Source organism: Silene latifolia, unplaced genomic scaffold (assembly GCF_048544455.1).
Source record: "Silene latifolia isolate original U9 population unplaced genomic scaffold, ASM4854445v1 scaffold_112, whole genome shotgun sequence".
NCBI classification, from domain to species: Eukaryota; Viridiplantae; Streptophyta; class Magnoliopsida; order Caryophyllales; family Caryophyllaceae; genus Silene; species Silene latifolia.
In genome coordinates, this window is record NW_027413126.1 from 1333829 (window position 1) to 1357050 (window position 23222).

Sequence of the window (23222 nt, forward strand, 5' to 3'; positions counted from 1 at the left end):
TTGCCAAAGCTTTGCAAAATTTGATCCGCACTCGAAAACGCCAACTAGGCTGGCGATTTGCAATTTTTTTTTTGATTGGGAATGCATTGATGTGGGAAAGGGGAAGGTGATTTCTAAATTATACAATGAAAAAAGTTGCCAAGCGGGATGGCGATTTGCATCCTCGGCCTAGTTTCGATAAATCCGATCCTACTGGACCCATTTTGGGTAATAAATTTGAAAGTCGACCCATTTTGATAATTAATTTGTAAAAAATGCCTATTTTTGAAAAAAAACTCCTGAAAAGCGAGGGAATCGTATACCTGAACGAACAAAACCCTAAACGCGAAACCAACGTGCGACAGTTGGCAGCGGTAATAAGGCAAAATTCGACGAGATTAGGGGACCCACGACCACTGAAATTTGAAGGCACCACCCTCCCTGAGACGCGCGATCACAATACGGAAAACCCGTAACCAAAAACCCTAAAACAAAATATGACCAAACAAAAAGAAACGATACCCTAGCACCGCCAAACACGCCTGACCGGCGACGTGAGGTCTAGGTGGCCGGCGGGAGACGGCTGAACAGGGCGGCAATAGGGCAACAGCACTCCTTCACTTTTCTCTCACAAATCGCCTATTATTATTATTATTATTATTATTATTATTATTATTATTATTATTATTATTATTATTATTATTATTATTATTATTATTATTATTATTATTATTATTATTATTATTATTATTATTATTATTATTATTATTATTATTATTATTATTATTATTATTATTATTATTATTATTATTATTATTATTATTTTATTTTTTTTTATTTTGGTAAAATGTGAGAGGATATAATAAGCACAAAAATAATTACAAGCGTTTAAGAGAGATAGCACAAGCGCTAATTATCTTATAAACCATATCAGAAGACAAACAATATAAAAGGACTTCCAAGATTACAACCAAGCATCATTTCCACACTGCAAATAAAGACTCATATTCCCCATTTCCTTAGCTAAACACGATCACAGCTGCTAGCAGACCTGCCGAGCTTCAGTTTAATCCTTTTGCGAACCTCTTCTTTAATAATTTCAGCAAGTCTCTGAGGTCTTAGGATGACTGAATGTATGCGTGCACCATTCCTTTGAGCCCATATGTGATAGTAGGAGGCATTCTAAATAAGATAATGAACTTGCTGTTTTAAATTTGCCTTGGCTGGTCTTATTCCCCCCATCAGGCTGACAGGTATGCTAAAACCACACCACTGTTCTAGTAACTGCAAAACCTGCTTGCTGTTATTACAGTTAAAAAATAAATGTCTTTAGTTCTCAGCCTCACTGTCATAGATAATGCATCTGTCATCAGTGCAGCACCCTAATTTGAACAATTTCTCTTTCACTTTTAGGCTATTATTCATGATTATCCATGTTATGATAGCATGTTTTGGAATGTTCCAGCTGCTCCAGACCAAATGAATCCAGTTCTTCTTAGGTTGTTTATGCCTAAGCCACTCATAACCACTACTTATGGTGTATCCTTTGGCATCAAACACCCAAGTATTTCCAACATAACCATTCTTCATCAAATCTTTTACCTTGCATACATTTTTCCATGCCCACACTGCATCATGAGGGGGAATAGGTATGCCAGTCCTTGTTCTTTATGTATACCTGGTGAACCCATTTAATCCATAACTTATCTGCTTTTTTATACACCCAATCAACTAGTTTGGCAACTGTAGCATAGTTCCAGTTCAGAGCTCCTTTAATGCCAAGGCCACCCTCATTTTTAGGTAGAGTGACAGTATCCCAAGCAACAAGAGGCACCTTGTGATACTCAGAGCTGCCATCCCAAAGGAAGTTTCTACAAATGGCTTCTATCCTCTTGATCACACATTTGAGAATCAGAAAGATCCCTGCCCAGTAAGACTAAAGAGTATTGAGCACTGAATTGATAAGTGTTACTCTACCTACATAGGATAACTTTCTGGCTCCTAAGCTTCTTATTCTGGCCACCATTCTTCCAGTCAGGATATTACACTCTTTTTTAGTCAATCTACCTGCCTGAATTGACACTCCCAAGTATCTGAAAGGCATAGTCCGTTCCACAAATCCTGCAAATTGCTGAATGTCATCTTTGACCTACTAAGCCACCCCATTATAATACACTTCAGATTTGGAGTTGTTCATTGTAAGACCAGAAGCCTTACAGAAGGAGGAGAAGGCCCTAAGGAGTAATATAATGGATTGAATATTGCCCTTACAAAACATAAGTGTTGGAGTTAGTGTCCTCCACAATAGTGCGTTAACATAATAAATCTCATTAATGGAATATCATCAGATATTTAATTATTTGATCCTCGTCAGTTGATTAACGTAAATCAATTAACGGTTGGCTGACTAGAGTTTGACGTTAATGTCGTGAGACGGCGGTGATCAACTGACCCCTTTCGGTCACACCTATAGCAACGAACCCCAATAGACAACTAATTAATTGTATGAGATACAATTTATTTAGTCCCTTGATTTATAGACTAAAAGGTTAGTCAATTATTTTAAGAGAGAATTCGAGTTGCGAACTCGAGGAACGACAATTATTATTTAATTATGTGATAATTGAATAATAAATTTTGGGAGATGGGTTTTTAGTTAATTAATTGTTAATTCACTAAAATTGTACTAATTGATTAATGTGATTAATATTAGTACGTAAATAATATGTGTAGTGGTACACGTATATTTACGGAGTGATTTGGACTAATTAATTATGGAAGTATTTAAACATGAAACGATGTTTAAAATAAAATTACACGTATTTGTGCGACAAATATAAGAACCAACATGGACCCGTAAATGGGCAAGTGGACCGTGTAAAATAGAGTAGTGGATGATTAGTAACATAATCATTTCATCTTACTTTATATACTACCATAAGTTATCTTATATTGTTTTTTGCATGTGATGTAAGATAAAATAATGTAAGATAATTGAACACTCTTCCTCACCTAACACTCCACCCCACCCGCCACTTTCCCTTCCTTTATACTCCTTCCTTTGTTCATTTCTACATTACATTATTTTGTATGTTTTTGCATGTGAACAAAAATCAATCTTCTCTCTAAAATAATTATTCATCTTTACTAAGATTGTTAGTAAACAAATTTTATTACTAAGACTTGTTAGTAATATTACAAATAATATCAAGGGTATAATAATAATAAGTTTCTAGTTAATTACTTGTTATTATTTTTGGGTTAAGTTCTTGGGTGCATCTTGAAGGTGATCTTCTCTTTGAAGATCATCCATTTGGTATAAGCTCAAGAACAAGCTAGTAAGGTGAACTAGTTTGTGCCCATTTTACCATAAAATCAATGTAAGGAAATTGTTTTTCCTTAAACTTTCATTTTTATGCTTTCATATTAACATGCATGTTAGATAGATCACCTAAATGATAAATTATGAGATAATTTATTTTTCGGATAATTCACGCGGTACCCCTAAAGTTGGTCATTTTGCACAAAATACCCAAATTTTTGATCCGGAAAACTTAATGAGGCCATAACTCGTGTTTACGAACTCAAAAAGTAAAGATTTTTTTTCAAATCGATCATCTTTCTGTGTACTACGATTTGAAAAAAAAGTTTGACGAGTTTAGAACTCGTGGCCAGGAGATATACTCACTCAAAGTTTGTTCAGTCGAAAAAACTTTGACACACAATAACTCTTAGTAGCGGAATCCAAATGCACTTTTTTTCAAATTGTAGTTCTCGAAAAGATAAGCGATTTGGAAAAAATATTCGTCACTTTTGGAACACGTAAACACGAGTTATGACCTCATTAAGATTTACGGATCAAAAATTTGGGTATTTCGTGCAAAATGACAAACTTTAAGGGTACCGCGTGAATTATCCGTTTATTTTTTATTAGAGAGTCTAATATGGATCTATGATCTTTCAAGTGGTATCAGAGCTTAGGCTTGTAATTTGCATGTTGATTTTAAGCATTTTAATGAATTATGAGATAATTTATAAAAGCTCAAAAATTCTTTTAGAAGAGGTTTTAGCACGAAATTTTTGGGGCATGCATACCTACTGATCTTAAAAGGTTTGTGGTTAAGTTTGGTGATTTTTGAAGTTATTTTGTTCTTTTTAATGATTTTTGGTAGAAAACCGAATCAAAATGCCGTATTTTAGTTAAAAATTGACTCAAAATAGTTAAATGTTGATTCGATGCATGGATTTTTTATGGTATTTTATGCATGTTTTCTACTGATTGTATGCAAAAAGTTGAAGGTTGATTCGAAATTTTTTGCATGTTTATTGATTTTATGAGATAAAAGTCGATAAAAGTGAAATTAATTAATCATAATTTTGAAACACTTGATTATGCCCATGATAAATTTATGTACATTTAAAAATATTATTTAAATGTTAAAATTGAATTTTAATTTGTATGTTCACCTTGTTTTGATGTTTATTGGTTTTAGTGGTTAAAAACCGATAAATATCGATCTTTTTCTTCATAAAATTTATCCGGAATTTTTTGGGCAATTTTTCTGACATTTTGGTATTATTGGGAGTGTTCTAGAATACTAAAATTTTTGTTTCAGTTGTTTGGGTAATCTTTCAATTATTTTGGATTTTTACTTAAATTTTATGATTTTACCGATTAAATTAGCAAAATATCACCAAATCAAACTAATTATTTATCATAAAATTATTGAGGACTAATTTTGAGGTTCAAAAAAGTTTGGACAATTAGTTTGGACTTAAATGAGATTTAAGAGTTGATTATTGATTTTTACATGTTAGAAATCGATTAAATCCACAAAACCCGAGATGGATACCAACGAATGATAGATAGGGCGATTTTGGCATCATTTTAAAGGATTTTAAGCATATTTATTTAAGTTGAATTAATGATTGTCATTTATTTAAAGTATTTATCTTGTTGTACCTAGTATGGCCTAGTTAATTTTAATCGTTATTACCCGAAATGAATGGGAATATCGATTTGTTTGTAATTAAATACAATCTCGTATCATCGGTTTGTAATTAATTAATTGTTTTATTTATTTTATTAATTAATGTATAATAGGAATAGCTATGTATTTCATTTGTAATAGTTATTTTTACCGGCGTTTCCAAAAGACGGATTACATCGAGACGGAGTCTATTTTTGGAAGGTGTTCCAAATCCCACAAGGAAGAGACACTTTTGGAATGAGAGGCAAGGGACCAAGGAGTTGGTTTCCAAAATGTAATAGACTAGTTTTTATTAACTAGGAGGCCATACTAGGATTTATTCATATGCTTACATGTTTGCTTGTTTTATTTTCACGCATGCCAAAATCGCCATTCACATACATTTTATTTTCGCGGTTGTCAATTCACGTCATTTACATTCACCGAATTAATTCACTTATAAGGAATTTATGACTAAATTGACAAGATCTCTCACATAGCTAAAATTGAGATTAGCCTTACCAATTAGTAATGTTGGGAAATGTGTCCTCAACAATAGTGCGATCGCATGATTTAAATATCATTATTAAATCTCATACCAAGAATACGAAAGGGATGATACATAATATATAGTCAACTGGTCCACACATATCGGTAATGATTGGCTGGCTAGAGTTTGACATTCTTTGTCGTGCGACGGTGGTGATCGATTGATCCTTCGAGGTCACACCTAAAGGACGATTCCCTTAATTGAAAAGGTTAATTAGTTGTATACCGATACAGATTAATTAATTCCTTAAAATTGAACAATTCGATTTGTGAGAGAGAATATTGATATCTTATTGTAATGGGATTAAATAAGATTTATTTTAGTAATAAAATGCTTTATTACTAAAATTGTTTATTGTTTGAGAAACAATAAAAATAAGAATGAATGGTTGATTATAATTACAAGATATTGTGAATTATAATTATTTGACCCATTTTATTTATGTGATCAAGTATAACTAGTAAATTTGTTGAATATAACTTGATTAATTCATAAAATGATATTTATGTGATAAATATGCATTAAATTAATTAATAACATGTATCATACTACATGTGACATATTGTGTGACAAATGTTAAATTGACAAAATAAAATGGTAGTCCATTTTATGTATATGGACCGAAAATGGAGGGTGTGTTAGTGAGTTTTGGTTGTTTTATTTTATTTGATAAAATAAACGTAATGATGCCTACCTACAACTAGTCTTACATTTCTTACACACCTATATTTTTGATAAGAGAAAAAGAAAAGCAATGATGCTCCTTGGGCATGTGTTGGGCGACCACACTACTCTTAATTGAGTAGTGTTGGTTCTTTCTATTATTCTTCTAAGATTACCATTCAATCAACATGCAAAATGTTCATGAATATTCTCTCTTCTCTCTCCTTAATCTTCATCAAAGAGAATGAGATTTTAATCCAAATTTGTTCAAAAGATTACTAAAATTATCAAAGTAATATATGAGTATTAGTAATCAAATTTAAGGTAAACCACAATATAAACATCTAGTACATGTTAGTTTGTGGGTTTGAGGGATAGTCTTGGGTGCAACTAATTGGAGGGCTTCTATTTTGAGGTCATGTATGTTCATCCATTAATGGAAAGCTCAAGAACTAACAAGAAGGAGATCTTGTTGGTGCCCAATATGACCGAAATTATTATGGTGAGAAAATGATTTCTTCTCTTACCTTATTGATGTTTGCATGCATAAGATCTAGAATTTATTTTATGACCAAATAAATATGAAACATATAAGAATATGTTATTTAATGAGATATAGATTTCCAACAAGCGGTATCAAGAGCACAAGGTTGTTTGCATGCAAATCGGTTATAGTTTTTCCGAGTTATACGATTAACAAATAAAACTTGTAAATTTGTGTTATTATGATATATCACAAAATAAATTTTTGCATGTTAAAGTTTCTGATCCTAAAATGTATTTAGGATATTTTGGTTAATTTATGGATTTTATTGTTCATTTTATATAATATTGGCATTAAAATGTGATTTTTATGATAAAAATGTCATTTTTGGACGAAAATTAGCTAAACTTCGAATTTTCCAGTGGTTTTTGGATATGTTTTCACTTATATTATTTTTAGATGATCTGGAAATTTTCATAATTTTATGAGTTATTATGCTCGAAAAATGGATTTTTCATGATAAAAATCGGATTTAGTTGAAAAATAGGTTAATATGAGAAATATTTCGAATCTGGTCATAGAAATTTAGTATGTTGTCACATGCAATTTTACAAGATGTGTGTAAAATAATGGGCTATATTGAAGTCTTTATGCATGATGTATGGATTTTTGGTGAAAAATAGCATAAATAATGACTTAATTAGTGAAAAATTGCTAAAACGTACTCCATGACTAAGGAAAAACGTCATATGTTGCATTTTATTGTCCATTTCAGATCTAAAAATTGAAAAGTTGATAAATATAATTTTTCTCATGTTTTTATGATTATATTTGTTAAAACCGATAAACCGCAACATTGTTTTTCTGGATAAATTTCGAATTTTTAACCTAAGTTTTAGAACATTATGAGTGTCATGGAATTTTTTTCCAGAATTTTCATGAGTTTAAATTTCAAATTTCAAATTTATTTGAAATTTTTGTGATTTATTTGAACTTTATAGCATTTTATTGTAATTTTAAGTTCATTAATGAACAATTTTAAGAAATATGAGTTAATTATAGTCAAGTAATTAGTGAAGACTAATTTTGAGTCCTAAGAGGTTAGGGTAATTAACTTGTGCATAAATATGAATTTATGTAATTTTTGTGATTTTAAAAGGTTGAATCACGCAAATCCGTAAAAACCGATTAATATACGATATTGGCTCCTTAAAGGCGATTTAGCATAAAATTGGGCATGTTCATACATATTATAATGCTGCATTTTATTTATGATTGTCATAATTTTATTCTATGTAATTTTTTGAATTATGTAATTTTACTTAGTATGGCCTTAGTTTTAAATTGGTATTACCCGAAATGTATGGGAATATCGATTCGGTTGTAATTTATTGTGATCTCGTATCACCGTTTTGTAATTTAATAGATTTATTTTATTTTAATTACAAATGTATAATAGGAAATTATGTAATTTATTATGTAATTTATTTATTCCGGAGTTCCATAAAGACGGATTTCTTCAAGAAGGTGATACATAAAGACGGTGTTACCTCGAGATGCGTGCCTCAACCGAAGATCAAGGGACCAATGGAGTTGGTTTCCGAATATGTAATAGTTAAATAGTTTTTCTATTTTAGGAAGGCCATACTAGGATTATTTTATTTATGCGTTGCATTTTATTTATATGTCGCATGCATCGCTAAATCGCCATAACTTAAACATGCATTATCTTTTTATCGAGTTTATCGACCGTGTCAATTACAATTATCGTAGTTCACCGCTTTAGTTCACTTAAAATGTGATAGATAATAAATTGACATGACCTCTCGCTAAAATAAACAATTGAGACATAGCCTTACCAAATAGTAGAAACCATGAAAACCTATTTCGCGAGGGAGTGCACTCGGCTACCCCGGGGTACAAACCTTGTTACGTAGGGGAAGTGGGTGATAAATGTCTATCCACCGAATTCATGTTGATGAGGGTTTCATCGGCTACCCCGTGCCCAAGTTAATATGGGTTTGGATCATGGACACATTTATTCGAAATTTGGATTGAACTCAACAAAAGTTTTGATAAGGGTTTCATCGGCTACCCCGTGCCCTTGTCGAATGTGTTTTGGGCTATAGATAAATATTAGAGTAATTTTATCGACCGAGAGTTCTAAAAGTAGAATCGATTAAAGAGTTAATCCACCGAGTTATATTGATAAGGGTTTCATCGGCTACCCCGTGCCCAAGTTAATATGAATTTGGATCTTGGAATCATTTATCATAGTTGGGTAGAGGTCACTATGTAAATGCTATACTTGTTTACAAGTATTATTATAACGATGAATGTTTTGTTTTCATTATTCCGTTATCATATTGTTCTATTTATTTACCACAATTCATATACGATATCATTTCGATTTTTGATTCAAATCTCCATTAAAACATCGTAACTAAAGACAAATATGAATTTTCTTCTAAAACCTCATATTATCCATTGGAAGGATCTCTTGTACAGAGTATAGATAAAAGTTATTCATTATCAAACAGGTTTTTGATTTTTGACTAACACATCTACTTACAATGGATTATTATTCATATACTTAATTGAGTTAAGTACCTTGAAGCGATAAATTATTTTGGTAATTAGTTTTGTCAAGAATTCGTAATTGACCAAAATAACGCAACCACTTCAATGAAAGTTTTAAGACTAAAACGAACGAATGAAGAGTAATCTTCATGAATTCAATTTTGCTTCTCAAAGCAAAGACTCATTGAATAAGTGGGAGCATTCTCTTAAACCGTTAAGATGAGGACGAGGTTCAAGAAGTAAAAATTATAATGGAATTGATACAAGGTAATGTTAAAAGTAAAGTTATTGAGAATAGCGATACTAAACCTATCAATTCCGACCGATAAAGTTTCCACTGTCTTAAATGTTGGACAATAGAAAGGAAACTACCCCAAATTATTGAAGAATCAACAAGTTAGTTGTGGGACAACTAATGGGACCTTCTTCTTTAAATGTTTATTTGATTAAACATAAATTTTGCTAAGTACTACTTCGTCAATATTAGAAACTGGTGGTGGTTTTCATCATTATGTTTGATACATAGGATGATTAGAATATGACGACTAGCAACAATGAAGTCGAGAGATAGAGTCATTGTGTACTAAATCTAGTTTTCGGGTTTGGAGTTGTACTTAATTATGACTATTAAGTACATAAACTCTAAATAAGAATATAAACTTGTTAAGATACAAAAGAGGTTTTCACTTTTGTGACCCTATACACCACGATTTGATGTATGGCTAGCCCATTATCAAGGTGATAATATTCTAAACCAAACTAGAATGATAAATCATAAAGATGATGCAAGACTCAAATTGGTAACCCAAGATTAAACCTTAAATTTTGGAATGATGAACGCAAAGAGTTATCGAGTACTCTTGAAACCATTAGATTATTAATGGTATATGCGTATCTTGTATTCAAAGCAAGATGTCTCCTGCCTTTTGGTTGAAAAGGAGATCGAGGTTGTAAATCATCGATCCAAAATAGGTTGATCATTTTCTTTTACCAATGACTTAAGTTGACGCCAATATGTTCACTTAATAAGGTAAATAGAAAAATCTTTGAAGAAGTTTAAAGAGTTCAAGGAATCACGATTTAGTCGTGATGGGATTATCAAAGTGAAGACTTTGATATAAGCCAAATGAATTGTGATATAGCATCACAAATTAATCTCTCTTAACACGCATTATGGGATAATGTATGATTGGATAAGAATTCAAACGCTATTCGATAAGGTTTGGACTTCGATCAAGTTACTTTGAGTTACTTGATCCTTTTGGGGATTTTATCATTTTGTCTAGATTAATTTTTCCACTAAATCGAATCATATAAGATATGAAATGGTAAGGGTACCATGCTTGTAAGTTTTCACAAGAAACAAATGCTCATTTTTCCCTTTTCTATTATCACGAGTACACCGGGTTTGTGGCTCGTGAAGCTGTCTTTCTAAAATACAAGTTTATTTCTAGAAGACAGAGTGGGAGAAAATTATTCAAGAGCCACAAAGAATGTTATGTCGCAAGAAACTGGTCTTTCTTGGCTACATGAGACGTTTTGTAAGATGTTGTTTCTTTAAAACCTAGGAGGTTAAAATTCGTCACTTGTTGAAAATGATGAATTCATGCTACTTTTAAGAAAGTAAAGAGCTTATAACTTACAAAAGAAATTGTTTGATTCAAGTTGATTAGTTCTGGAAAGTAATGAATAAATGTCTTACATAAGAATGTTTAAGTCACAACTCACTATAAGCTTTGAGCCATGGAAATCCGAAATAAAAAGGCTTGATTAGTGACAAAGGGTTTTGCACTAATAAAGAGAGATTTCAAAGCTTGATTGGTGGCAAAGAGTTTTGCACTAGTTGAAATGCTTAAGTCTATTTGGATCTTCTTGGGGATTATATATCATTATGAGATATATAGCGAGTGAATCTAAAACCCACTTCTTCAATTTGAAGGAATGTATTCAATACATGTCATGAGTTTTATAGATTCTTGCAATCCTAAGATAATATGCAACTTAAGAGATGGTCTTAAGTAGGACATCAATGAGTTAGAATCAATGTTTTGATCATGTTATAAAACTTTTCTCAATAAGTCGAGAAGTTGTGTTTATACATGAAGTTTAGTGGGAGTTACGGAAATTTTAATTAGTCTTATATGTGAATGACATATTGATCATCGAGAATGATTTAAGACTTTTGGAGTATTATAATACATCTTTAATATCAAGATTTATGAAGATAAATCCACATGATATTAGCGTCAATAAGAAGTCTTACGTTGATAAGATTCATGACTAGTTCAATTAAATTGAACATATTTGATTGATTTCATTTGCTTCATTTCTTTGGATCAATTAAATGAGTAATGATGTATAACACTTCATATACTTTGAGTATGATGAGTTGTTTTCAAAATCGAATTTAAGTAATCTTTATCAAGTAAGCCATAAAGATTACCCTTAAGTACTTGCATAAGCATTAAGGAAGTAAAGCAAAGTGTTTATGATGCAATTTTGTGTAAGGGTGTTACACAAGTGACAATTGACAATTGAGATTGCGCATGGTTTCCGACAAAACCATAATCAAAACACATTAGGATGGTTAAGATACCATTGTGGCTATGTTATTTAAGAAATAGATTTTCTAGAATTGTTCTAGGCAATAAAGAACAATGAGAGATATTTATAACGGAAATTGAGTACACTTGCAATCATGAGATGTGCAAGAGAATGAGTCCCGCACACTGTGAAAACAGTGGGAGCTATTCTAAGGCTAGAGGACCTATGTCTTGATTGGATCTCGACATGTACTCAGAAAGTTTTGTGATGCAAATGTATACATTACAAAGGAAAACGAGTATGTAGTAAGGTTGAGTAAGGTACAAGAAGTTGATAAAACCTACTAACCAAAGCCTTCTCATAGGCTTAACATGATAAGTCATGTCATTTCAATTAAATTGAGATGAACAACTACATTCAAGATCAAATCAGATTATAGAACATGAAATAGTAATCAGGCATTGACTATTCATATGTGATAATCGCATTTGTCGTTCGAGCTTTACTTTTAAACTCTTTTATTATACTTTGTTACATCCAAACGGGTTGTAGAGACAATTGAACCCCGATAAAGTGAACACGGATTAGCATTGTATTCGCCCATAGTCACTTGTATGAGGTGACGTCTCGAAGTGACTAGAGTGTGATGCGATTGATGGCAAGTTCAAGTGCCATAGAGTCATGTGAGATGACTAATCGATCACATAGGCAGACTGTTAGGAACACTTTGTCGGGCAGTGACCGCTTATAGAGTTCTGGCAAATTTATATAGCCTGGTCGTGGCGAGAGCTACTATAGTATTCTAATGAGTCGATTCTTTTGACTAAAGACTGTTCACCTAAGATGGCACAGTTTCAGATTAACTTTGATTTGTGTTACTACGACCTTCGTAAATGGGGTCAAATGGGCATATTTTGGGTTATGATGGCTGTGGCTAGTCGAAGGGAATAAGTGCGATAGGAATTGTCCACCCCCTTGTCAGGGTTAAAACAATATCTCAGGGCCACTCGAGGAGTAATGAACTGGAAATGCGTGGCCACGCTCGGAAGGTATCTATGATAGATAAATCCGGTCAATCAGTTATTCTCCAGATCGAGGAAACCACTCTCGATATGATCACTTGCAAGTACGACCCGAAAGACACCTTACATTGAGTGGGAGATAGTAATAGGACAAGAGAATTGGTGACGCACACTTGTCGAGGACCAGTGGGAGATTGTTGGGAAATCTGTCCTCAACAATAGTGCGATCGCATGATTTAAATATCATTATTAAATCTCATACCAAGAATACGAAAGGGATGATACATAATATATATAGTCAACTGGTCCACACATATCGGTAATGATTGGTTGGCTAGAGTTTGACATTCTTGTCGTCGACGGTGGTGATCAGTTGATCCCTTGAGGTCACACCTAAAGGACGATTCCCTTAATTGAAAAGGTTAATTAGTTGTATACCGTCTGATTAATTAATTCCTTAAAATTGAACAATTCGATTTGTGAGAGAGAATATTGATATCTTATTGTAATGGGATTAAATAAGATTTATTTTAGTAATAAAATGCTTTATTACTAAAATTGTTTATTGTTTGAGAAACAATAAAAATAAGAATGAATGGTTGATTATAATTACAAGATATTGTGAATTATAATTATTTGACCCATTTTATTTATGTGATCAAGTACCACTAGTAAATTTGTTGAATGTAACTTGATTAATTCATAAAATGATATTTATGTGATAAATATGCATTAAATTAATTAATAACATGTATCATACTACATGTGACATATTGTGTGACAAATGACAAATTGACAAAATAAAATGGTAGTCCATTTTATGTATATGGACCGAAAATGGAGGGTGTGTTAGTGGGTTTTGGTTGTTTTATTTTATTTGATAAAATAAACATAATGATGCCTACCTACAACTAGTCTTACATTTCTTACACACCTATATTTTTGATAAGAGAAAAAGAAAAGCAATGATGCTCCTTGGGCATGTGTTGGGCGGCCACACTACTCTTAATTGAGTAGTGTTGGTTCTTTCTATTATTCTTCTAAGATTACCATTCAATCAACATGCAAAATGTTCATGAATATTCTCTCTTCTCTCTCCTTAATCTTCATCAAAGAGGATGAGATTTTAATCCAAATTTGTTCAAAAGATTACTAAAATTATCAAAGTAATATATGAGTATTAGTAATCAAATTTAAGGTAAACCACAATATAAACATCTAGTACATGTTAGTTTGTAGGTTTGAGGGATAGTCTTGGGTGCAACTAATTGGAGGGCTTCTATTTTGAGGTCATGTATGTTCATCCATTAATGGAAAGCTCAAGAACTAACAAGAAGGAGATCTTGTTGGTGCCCAATATGACCGAAATTATTATGGTGAGAAAATGATTTCTTCTCTTACCTTATTGATGTTTGCATGCATAAGATCTAGAATTTATTTTATGACCAAATAAATATGAAACATATAAGAATATGTTATATAATGAGATATAGATTTCCAACAAGTAACACCTATGAATCTCTTGTTCATTAGAGCCACGCTCGCCCAAGCGGGGTGTTCTCTTTTTACCTTGGGTAAGTAGGGCGGTAAACGGTTATCACACGCTAAAATTGGTTGGACTCAACGGGATATAAGACGGTCTTGTGTTCCGGAGCTAGTAGATGGATTTAAGGAAATTCGTCGACCAAGAGTTCTAGAGGTAGAATTAGTCAATGTGACTTACCGAATTTACACAATTATGGGATGTTTCGCCCAAGCGATGCTCATTTTTGTTTAATATTTGGGTCTTGGAATCATTTATATAATTTAGTGGGAGATCATTATATAAATGCTAAAACTTGCTAAACATGTTTTTACAAGTAATTTTTTAAAACAATGGATGTTAATTTTTCCTTTTTGTTGTAGCATTTTAGTTCGCAATGACAACTTCATCAACTCCATCGACTACTTCACTAGGCAAAGATTCATGGCTAAGGTCCACAATGGACAAATGTATCTTAAAAGATGACGGTAGTAACTTTCTTGAATGGGAATCCAACATCAAAAGTGTCGCGTTGTCCGACAATGTGCTCACTTACTTGACCGATGCTCCTCCTATCGAGCCCGGTGCAAGGGTTTCATCGGCGGTGCGGACCGCCTATGATGACCATATGAGGATGTCGAATGATATCAAGAATGTGTTGATATGGTCGATGTTGCCAAAGCTCAAGCTATCATGCATTTCTTTAAATGCGTACGAGATATTCACTCGTATGATCACTATGTTTTCACAAACACCTAAAGTCCGTCAATACGATGCGGCGGCACGCTTCTTTGAAGCTAAGCTTGAGAGGGGCCAAAAGGTTGGTCCCCATGTGCTCAAAATGGTCAAATATGTTGACATCCTAGAGCGTCTAGGGTGTAAGATTCCTAAGACTCTTGTGGTGGATCGTATCCTCCACTCACTCCCCACCAAGTTTGCCCACTTTAGGGTAAACTACTACATGAATGACATGGATAAGATTTACCATGAAATTCATGCACTCCTCACCCAAGCGGAGAGGGATATGGAAGCTAGTGGGAGTGAAAAAGGAGATGTTTTAACCATGAAGTTAATGAACATGTCCCTTGGAGTCAAGAAAGGAAAAGGGAAGCAGAAGTCCCAATTCAAGAAATCGTCAAAGAAAAATGACAAGGAAAAGGGGAAAGCCGTTGAGAATGGCAATCCCAAGGCAAAAAGTGTCAAGCTCTCCAAGGCCAAATGTTTCCATTGTAATGGGAAGGGGCATTATAGGAGGAGTTGTCCCAAATACTTGGAGGATCTCAAGGAAGGGCGTGTGACGCCTATTGGTATGATTTCCTCTCTCTATGTGATAGACGTTAATTATGCTTGTACTTCCACTTGGGTACTTGATACCGGATGTGGCTCTCACCTTTCTAATCATTTGCAGGGTTTAAGGGACGTGCAAGCACTAGCAAAAGGTGATGTGGATCTCCGCATGGGCAATGGAGCTAGAGTAGCCGCCGTTTCCGTGGGGACCTATGAGCTCACTTTAGCTAGTGGTTTAGAGTTGTATTTAAATAAGTGTTATTTTGTACCAACTTTAACTAAGAACATCATCTCCATTTCCGCGTTAGACGCGGAAGGCTTTTGTTTTATGATTAAGGACAAGTGTTGTAATTTTTCTTTTAATGATGTGGTTTATGGCAAGGCCATTTAAATTGGAGGCATTTATGTTTTAAATGAAGTTAATGACGTTTATCATGTGGAAACTAAAAAGCTCAAAACGGGTGATCCAAACGAATCCTACCTTTGGTATTGTCGTTTAGGCCACATAAACGAAAGACGCATTAAGAGACTTGCTTCATCAAAAGTGCTCAAACCATTTGGTTTCGAATCTTATGGTACATGCGAGTCTTGCCTTCTAGGAAAGATGACTCGTGCACCTTTTGCGGGAAAAGGGACACGAGCTAGTGAGGTTTTGGCTCTCATACATACGAATTTGTGTGGACCATTAACCATCACCGCTAGAGGAGGTTTTCACTACTTCATTACATTTACTGATGACTTAAGTAGATATGGGTATGTCTACTTAATGAAGAACAAGAGTGAAGCATTTGACAAGTTCAAAGAGTTCCAAAATGAAGTAGAGAACCAATTGGATAAAAAGATTAAGACCCTACGGTCCGACCGTGGTGGTGAGTATCTAAATATTGAATTTGATTCACACCTAAAAGATTGTGGTATAGTATCACAATGGACTCCTCCTGGCACACCGCAATTAAATGGTGTGGCCGAAAGGAGAAACCGAACTTTACTTGATATGGTTCGGTCTATGATGAGTCTAACTGAGCTTCCTAGTTCGTTTTGGGGTTTTGCCCTCTTGTCTGCAGTATTTTCACTAAATCGAAGCCCGACTAAAGCGGCCGATAAGACTCCAAATGAGATATGGACAGGGAAAGTCCCTCATTTGTCATTCATGCGTATTTGGGGTTGCGAAGCGTACGTTAAAATCAAGTTTGACAATAAGCTTGCACCCAGGTCTGACAAATGTCTTTTTGTAGGATATTCAAGGAAAACACGTGGCTATTACTTCTACAATAAACACGAGAACAACGTGTTTTTGGCTCGTGATACTGTCTTCCTAGAAAAGGAGTTTAATTCTAGGAGACAGAGTGGGAGAAAATTTGAACTTGAAGAAGTTCGAGAGCCACAAGCCGAGAATGAGGTAGAGGAGAACGTGGAGGATAGCATTCCCTCTTCCTCTGAAACGGTAATTGTTCTTAGAAAGTCAAGTAGGATTTCTAATCCACCTGATCGCTACCTTGGTAACATCGAAGAGGATGGTGTTTTGTTACTTTTTAAAAGTGATGAACCCACTACCTACAAATCGGCCATGTCTTGTCCCGACTCCTCGCTTTGGCTAGAAGCCATGCGGTCCGAAATGGATTCCATGTACGAGAACCAAGTATGGGACTTGGTGGATTTACCTGAGGGAGTGCGACCCCTTCAGTGTAAATGGATATATAAAATTAAGCTCGGCGTGGATAAACATGTGGATGTTTACAAAGCTAGATTGGTGGCAAAAGGTTTCACCCAAGTTCATGGTTTACACTATGACGAAACCTTCGCTCCAGTCACTATGCTTCGGTCCATTAGGATAATCTTAGCGGTTGCCGCATTTCATGATTATGAGATTTGGCAAATGGATGTCAAAACTGCCTTCTTGAATGGGATTCTAGAAGAAGAGGTGTACATGATACAACCTGAAGGTTTTGTGGATACATCTAACCCTAAGAAGGTATGTAAGCTCAAGAAGTCCATTTATGGTCTTAAGCAAGCATCTAGGAGTTGGAATCATCGCTTTGATCATGTTATTAAACAATACAGTTTCACTAGAAGTGTGGAAGAACCGTGTTTATACATGAAGTTTAGTGAGAGTAAGGTTGCGTTCCTTGTCCTATATGTGGATGACATATTGCTCATTGGGAATGATGTTCCATCACTCACTTCCGTTAAGGAGTGGCTAGGGAAACACTTCCAAATGAAGGACTTGGGAGAGGCACAACGAATCTTGGGTATCCGGATCTATAGGGATAGATCCAAGAGGATACTAGCATTGAGTCAAGAAGCTTATATTGACTAAGTTCTTGACCGGTTCAATATGAAAGACTCCAAGAGAGGATTTCTACCTATGGGCCAAGGGATTACTTTGAGCAAGTCACAGTCTCCCTCCACCCCTAAGGAAATTGAACACATGAAGACTGTCCCTTATGCTTCCGCTGTTGGGTCTATCATGTATGCTATGATTTGCACTCGTCCCGACGTTGTGTATGCCTTGAGCATGACAAGTCGTTATCAAGCCAAGCCTGGTGAGAGTCACTAGATAGCCGTAAAGAACATCCTTAAGTACTTGAGAAGGACTAAGGATTCGTTCTTAGTGTTTGAAGGAGAAACTGAGTTGCGTGTAAGAGGTTACACGGACGCAAGTTTCCAAACCGATCGGGATGACATGAAATCCCAATCCGGCTATGTGTTTATGCTAAATGGAGGAGCTGTTTGCTGGAAGAGCTTCAAGCAAAGCGTTACTGCGGATTCTACAACAGAGGCTGAGTACCTTGCAGCGTCTGAGGCTGCGAAGGAAGCTGTTTAGATTAGGCAATTCATGGAGGGACTAGGAGTAGTCCATTCCACCAAAGATCCTATCACTCTATATTGTGACAACAGTGGAGCTATTTTTCAAGCCAAAGAGCCTAAGTCTAGTAACAAATCTAGACACATTGAAAGGAAATACCATGTAATTAGAGATTATGTGGAAAGGAAGGAAATTAACATTTGTAAGGTTGGGACAGATGATAATATTGCTGATCCTTTAACCAAGCCTTTATCAAAGGCTAAGCATGATGGTCATGTCGTCGCTATGGGATTGAGACGAGTACCATATTTTCTTTAGATTATGGATATGTAATAATTGGATAGTGTATCTCTTATTATATATATGATAATGACATTCATTGTTTTCGCATTCATTTCTTTTATGAATCTTTTATTTAGTGTGGCTAAATTTTTAATACCTTGTTTATCTGAATAAGTTGTGGAGACAATGTTGAACACTATTCAAGTGAATAAGATGAACATTGTATTTTGTCCCTAGTCACTTAATGAGGTGACGTCTCGGAGTGACTAGATTGTAAGTCGATTGATGGTTGTTCAACACCATAAGGTCATATGTGATGACTGGTCGATTACATAGGCAGAGTGTGTAACACTTTGCCGGACAGTGACCATTTAGAGAGTCCCTAAGTTCTATTATAGACGCCTGGTCGTGGCGGGGATCTCTAAGATTTTCTAATGAGTTGATTCTTTTGACTGGAGACTATTATCTGAGCAAGTGCAGTTTCCGAGTGACTTTGGTTTTTGTCTTAGGTCGTGCCGTGAAAGGAGGCCAAAAGGGCATTTACTAGGTCATGGTGAGCTGTATTGTGCAATAGGATAGATAGGGCATACAAGAATTGTCCACCCACGTTGGGTAACTATATCTCAAGGCCACTCGAGGAGTTAATGACTACAATGCGTGGCCACGCTCGGAAGTAATCTGTGAGAGATTTTTCCGGTCAGGTAGTCACACTCCCGATCGAGAAAACCACTCGCGATATGTTCGTGTGCAAGTGCGACCTGAAAGACAACTTGCATTGAGTGGGAGATTAAAACGGACAAGAGAATTGGTAGCGCACACCTTGTGTCGGACAAGTGGGAGATTGTTGGAGTTAGTGTCCTCCACAATAGTGCGTTAACATAATAAATCTCATTAATGGAATATCATCAGATATTTAATTATTTGATCCTCGTCAGTTGATTAACGTAAATCGATAACGGTTGGCTGACTAGAGTTTGACGTTATTGTCGTGAGACGGCGGTGATCACCTGACCCCTTTCGGTCACACCTATAGGAACGAACCCCAATAAACAACTAATTAATTGTATGAGATACAATTTATTTAGTCCCTTGATTTGTAGACTAAACGGATAGTCAATTATTTTAAGAGAGAATTCGAGTTGCGAACTCGAGGAACGGCAGTTATTATTTAATTATGTGAGAATTGAATAATAAATTTTGGGAGACGGGTTTTTAGTTAATTAATTGTTAATTCACTAAAATTGTACTAATTGATTAATGTGATTAATATTAGTACGTAAATAATATGTGTAGTGGTACACGTATATTTACGGAGTGATTTGGACGAATTAATTATGGAAGTATTTAAACATGAAACGATGTTTAAAATAAAATTACACGTATTTGTGCGACAAATATAAGAACCAACATGGACCCGTAAATGGTCAAGTGGACCGTGTAAAATAGAGTAGTGGATGATTAGTAACATAATCATTTCATCTTACTTTATATACTACCATAAGTTATCTTATATTGTCTTTTGCATGTGATGTAAGATAAAATAATGTAAGATAATTGAACACTCTTCCTCACCTAACACTCCACCCCACCCGCCACTTTCCCTTCTGATGTGACCATAATTAGCGCATTTTTAGCCCCCGAATTAGCCTTGTTCCCATGCTTTTTAGTGCATATTTGCGTCATTTATTATCTTTAGTTCTTTGTTTTGCATATTCTTTGAGATTTTGATCCCTTGGTAGGAAAGGAGTAAGAATCTTGCATTTTCATGGCAAAACAAGACTAAATTGATCGAATTCAATGACCAAGCATCAAGGAGAGACAAGATTAGAAGGCCTTTGTACATACGATAGTAGATGAGCAATGTTGAGAAAGGATCCTTGAGTCCCCAAGGAAATCCCCAAGGAATTTCATGAAGAAAAGGGAAGAAAAGAAGAAGAATTTGTGCTGAGCTACAATCCGAGCGGATTGTCTCCAATCCGCCCGTCTCCTCACAGCACAATCCGAGCGGTTTCCTCCAAAGACGCTCGGATTGCACCGCCATAATCCGCCCGGATTCCCTCGAATCCGCTCGTCTTCCACCACCAGAATCCGCCCGTCCCGACCCCAATACGCCCGGATTCCTCTACAGCACGATTTCCTCTTCTCCAAGTTAAAAAGAAAGAAGCCCTTCCTTCGGAAAATACCGGCTCCTCCCTGCTTAATCTAAAAAGTATAATTACTAGTTTAGCCCTTAGTTAACCCTAATGCATCCTCCCTAATTTCCACTATAAATACCCCATTAGTCTAATTAGAGGGGCATGTTCTTCTTATCAATAATTAGAGTAGTTAATATCAATAAAATCTCTCTTTAGTTTTGTAATCAACAATTAATCAAGTTCTAATACAAGTTTTATTTCCTTAATCTCTCTTTTGTTCATCCTTTATTTTGGGTAATTGAAGATTATTTGGGTTATTGTTGGGAGATTGACAACCTCTCAATCAAGCATCAAGTACTTCTTTTATCTTTGCTTTATTATTGGAATCATTAGTAGGTATAATTCTCTTAATCCCTTTTTAATTATTGTTAATTACTTTCATTTATTCATCATGTTTCATATTGTTGGTATGATTGACAACCTTGCTAGCATGATCAACATGATAATGAGTGAGTAGTCTCTTAGCTAGGGTTAATGGGTGATTAGGGGAAACCAACATGGGGAATGATTCATGCTTAAATTAATATGCTTTCATGTTTTATTTGCTTGCTTGTTTTGATCTCAACTCATGCACATGTTATATTTGATGAAATGCTAAGCCTATGAATCCTTGCATTTACTATCTTTTCAATGAGACTTGCAAGACATAACCCAACTCGAGTCTCATTAGACCATGCATGTTGTTGAGTAGGGAAGATTAAGTCGACTTGTAGGTGTTGTACAATCTAATCGATTCGGCTCCGGAACCCAAACTTTCCTAGGATTGTAAGATATAACCCAACTCAATCCATCACAATAATAATTGCTTGCTTATAATTTGAGAACATGTTTGTATGATCAATTCCCATGATTCCCCTATGATCCCATGACACCCTAGTGCTTTTTAATCAATTGTTTACACCCCTTTTAATTCATCTTGCTAGTTTATTTTCATTGCTATTTTAGTTAGTGACCTTCTACATCAACCCAATTTGTGCACCCCTAAGACACCACTAGTTTCAATAGAAATCTCATTTCAATACCCATCCCTTGGGATCCGACCTTTACTTGCCTCTTTACTAATTGTAGAGTTGTTTGTGAAGTTATAAATGGTGTTTTGATTCGGACGTGACCCAACGACCACACCTTTAATTGTGAACACGAAACGGACCGATCAAAAATGGCGCCGTTGCCGGGGACGGTGTTTGTTTGATTTAGATTTCCTTTTTATTGTTATTAGTTGTGTCCTTCTTCGCCTTGGGGAAGTAAAATTCCTCAAGGTTTGTTCTAATTGTTTTCGAGTTGTTTGATATTTTGCATGTCTGGTCACAAGGTGATTTGTTACCTTTTGACCGTGAAATCGAAAGAACCTTGACGAACAATAGGAGACTTGTTAGGAGGAATTTAAGAGGTATTAGTGAAGTTGTTCAACCAACTATTGAGTTCGTCAATCCTTTCGCAATAGAAGGAGAGGAGAACCCATTACACAATACCCCACAAAATCAACCTACAATGCCTAAATTCTCGTCACACTCCGTACCCACCGAGGAGAACCTACCAAATGGTACTCCTACACCGCAACATCTAACCGGAAATTTTATTGCCAAGTCCGCCTTCATCCAATTAGTTGAAAGGAGCCAAGTTGGGGGGATGCCTAGTGAAGACCCTCATTCTCATATGGAAACCTTTTGCGACTATTGTGATGCAATCTCTCAAACGGGTGTGACTCAAGACCAAATTAGATGGGTCTTATTTCCTTTTTCTCTAATCGGCACCGCGAAGCAATGGTTGAAGGGCCTTGATAAGGCCACCCTCGGAATAGATTCTTGGAAGAAGTTGGCTCTAGCCTTCTACAAAAAATTCTACCCACCGGAAAAGACTAACATGCTAAGAGCTCAAATTACGGGTTTTAAGCAAAGGGATGAAGAATCTTTGTATGAAGCTTGGGAGCGGTTCAAGGGAATTTGTCGCTCATGTCCTCACCATGGACTTAGCGAATGGTTTTTGGTACAACAATTTTGGAATGGTCTATATGAGGATTCAAGGAACATTCTCAACATGGGATCAAATGGAATGTTCACCGAAGTTGATGACAATCAAACATGGAACAAGATTGAGGAAATGGCGGTCTATAACTCGCAATATAGTAGACCTCGCAAGGCTACTAGAGGAGGAAAGCATGAAGTGGACTCCGTTACTCAATTGGGTGCTCAACTTAGTGCTCATATTGACACAATCAATTTGAAGTTTAAAAAAGCTATGGCTAGACTTGAAGAAGTCTCAAAATCACCAAAGCATCATGTTAATGCCATGACGGCATCCTCATCAATCCCAAGTGGGATATGTGAGAATTGTGGAA

The 23222-nt window shown here is 35.2% G+C and overlaps 1 non-coding gene across 1 annotated transcript; it reads right to left on the reverse strand.

Annotated features, from left to right (window-relative positions):
- Positions 1-22747: 22747 nt before the first annotated feature.
- On the reverse strand, positions 22748-22854 carry LOC141637472 (small nucleolar RNA R71). Its single transcript, XR_012541799.1, has one exon. It is a non-coding gene; the product is annotated as a small nucleolar RNA R71 (small nucleolar RNA).
- Positions 22855-23222: the final 368 nt, after the last annotated feature.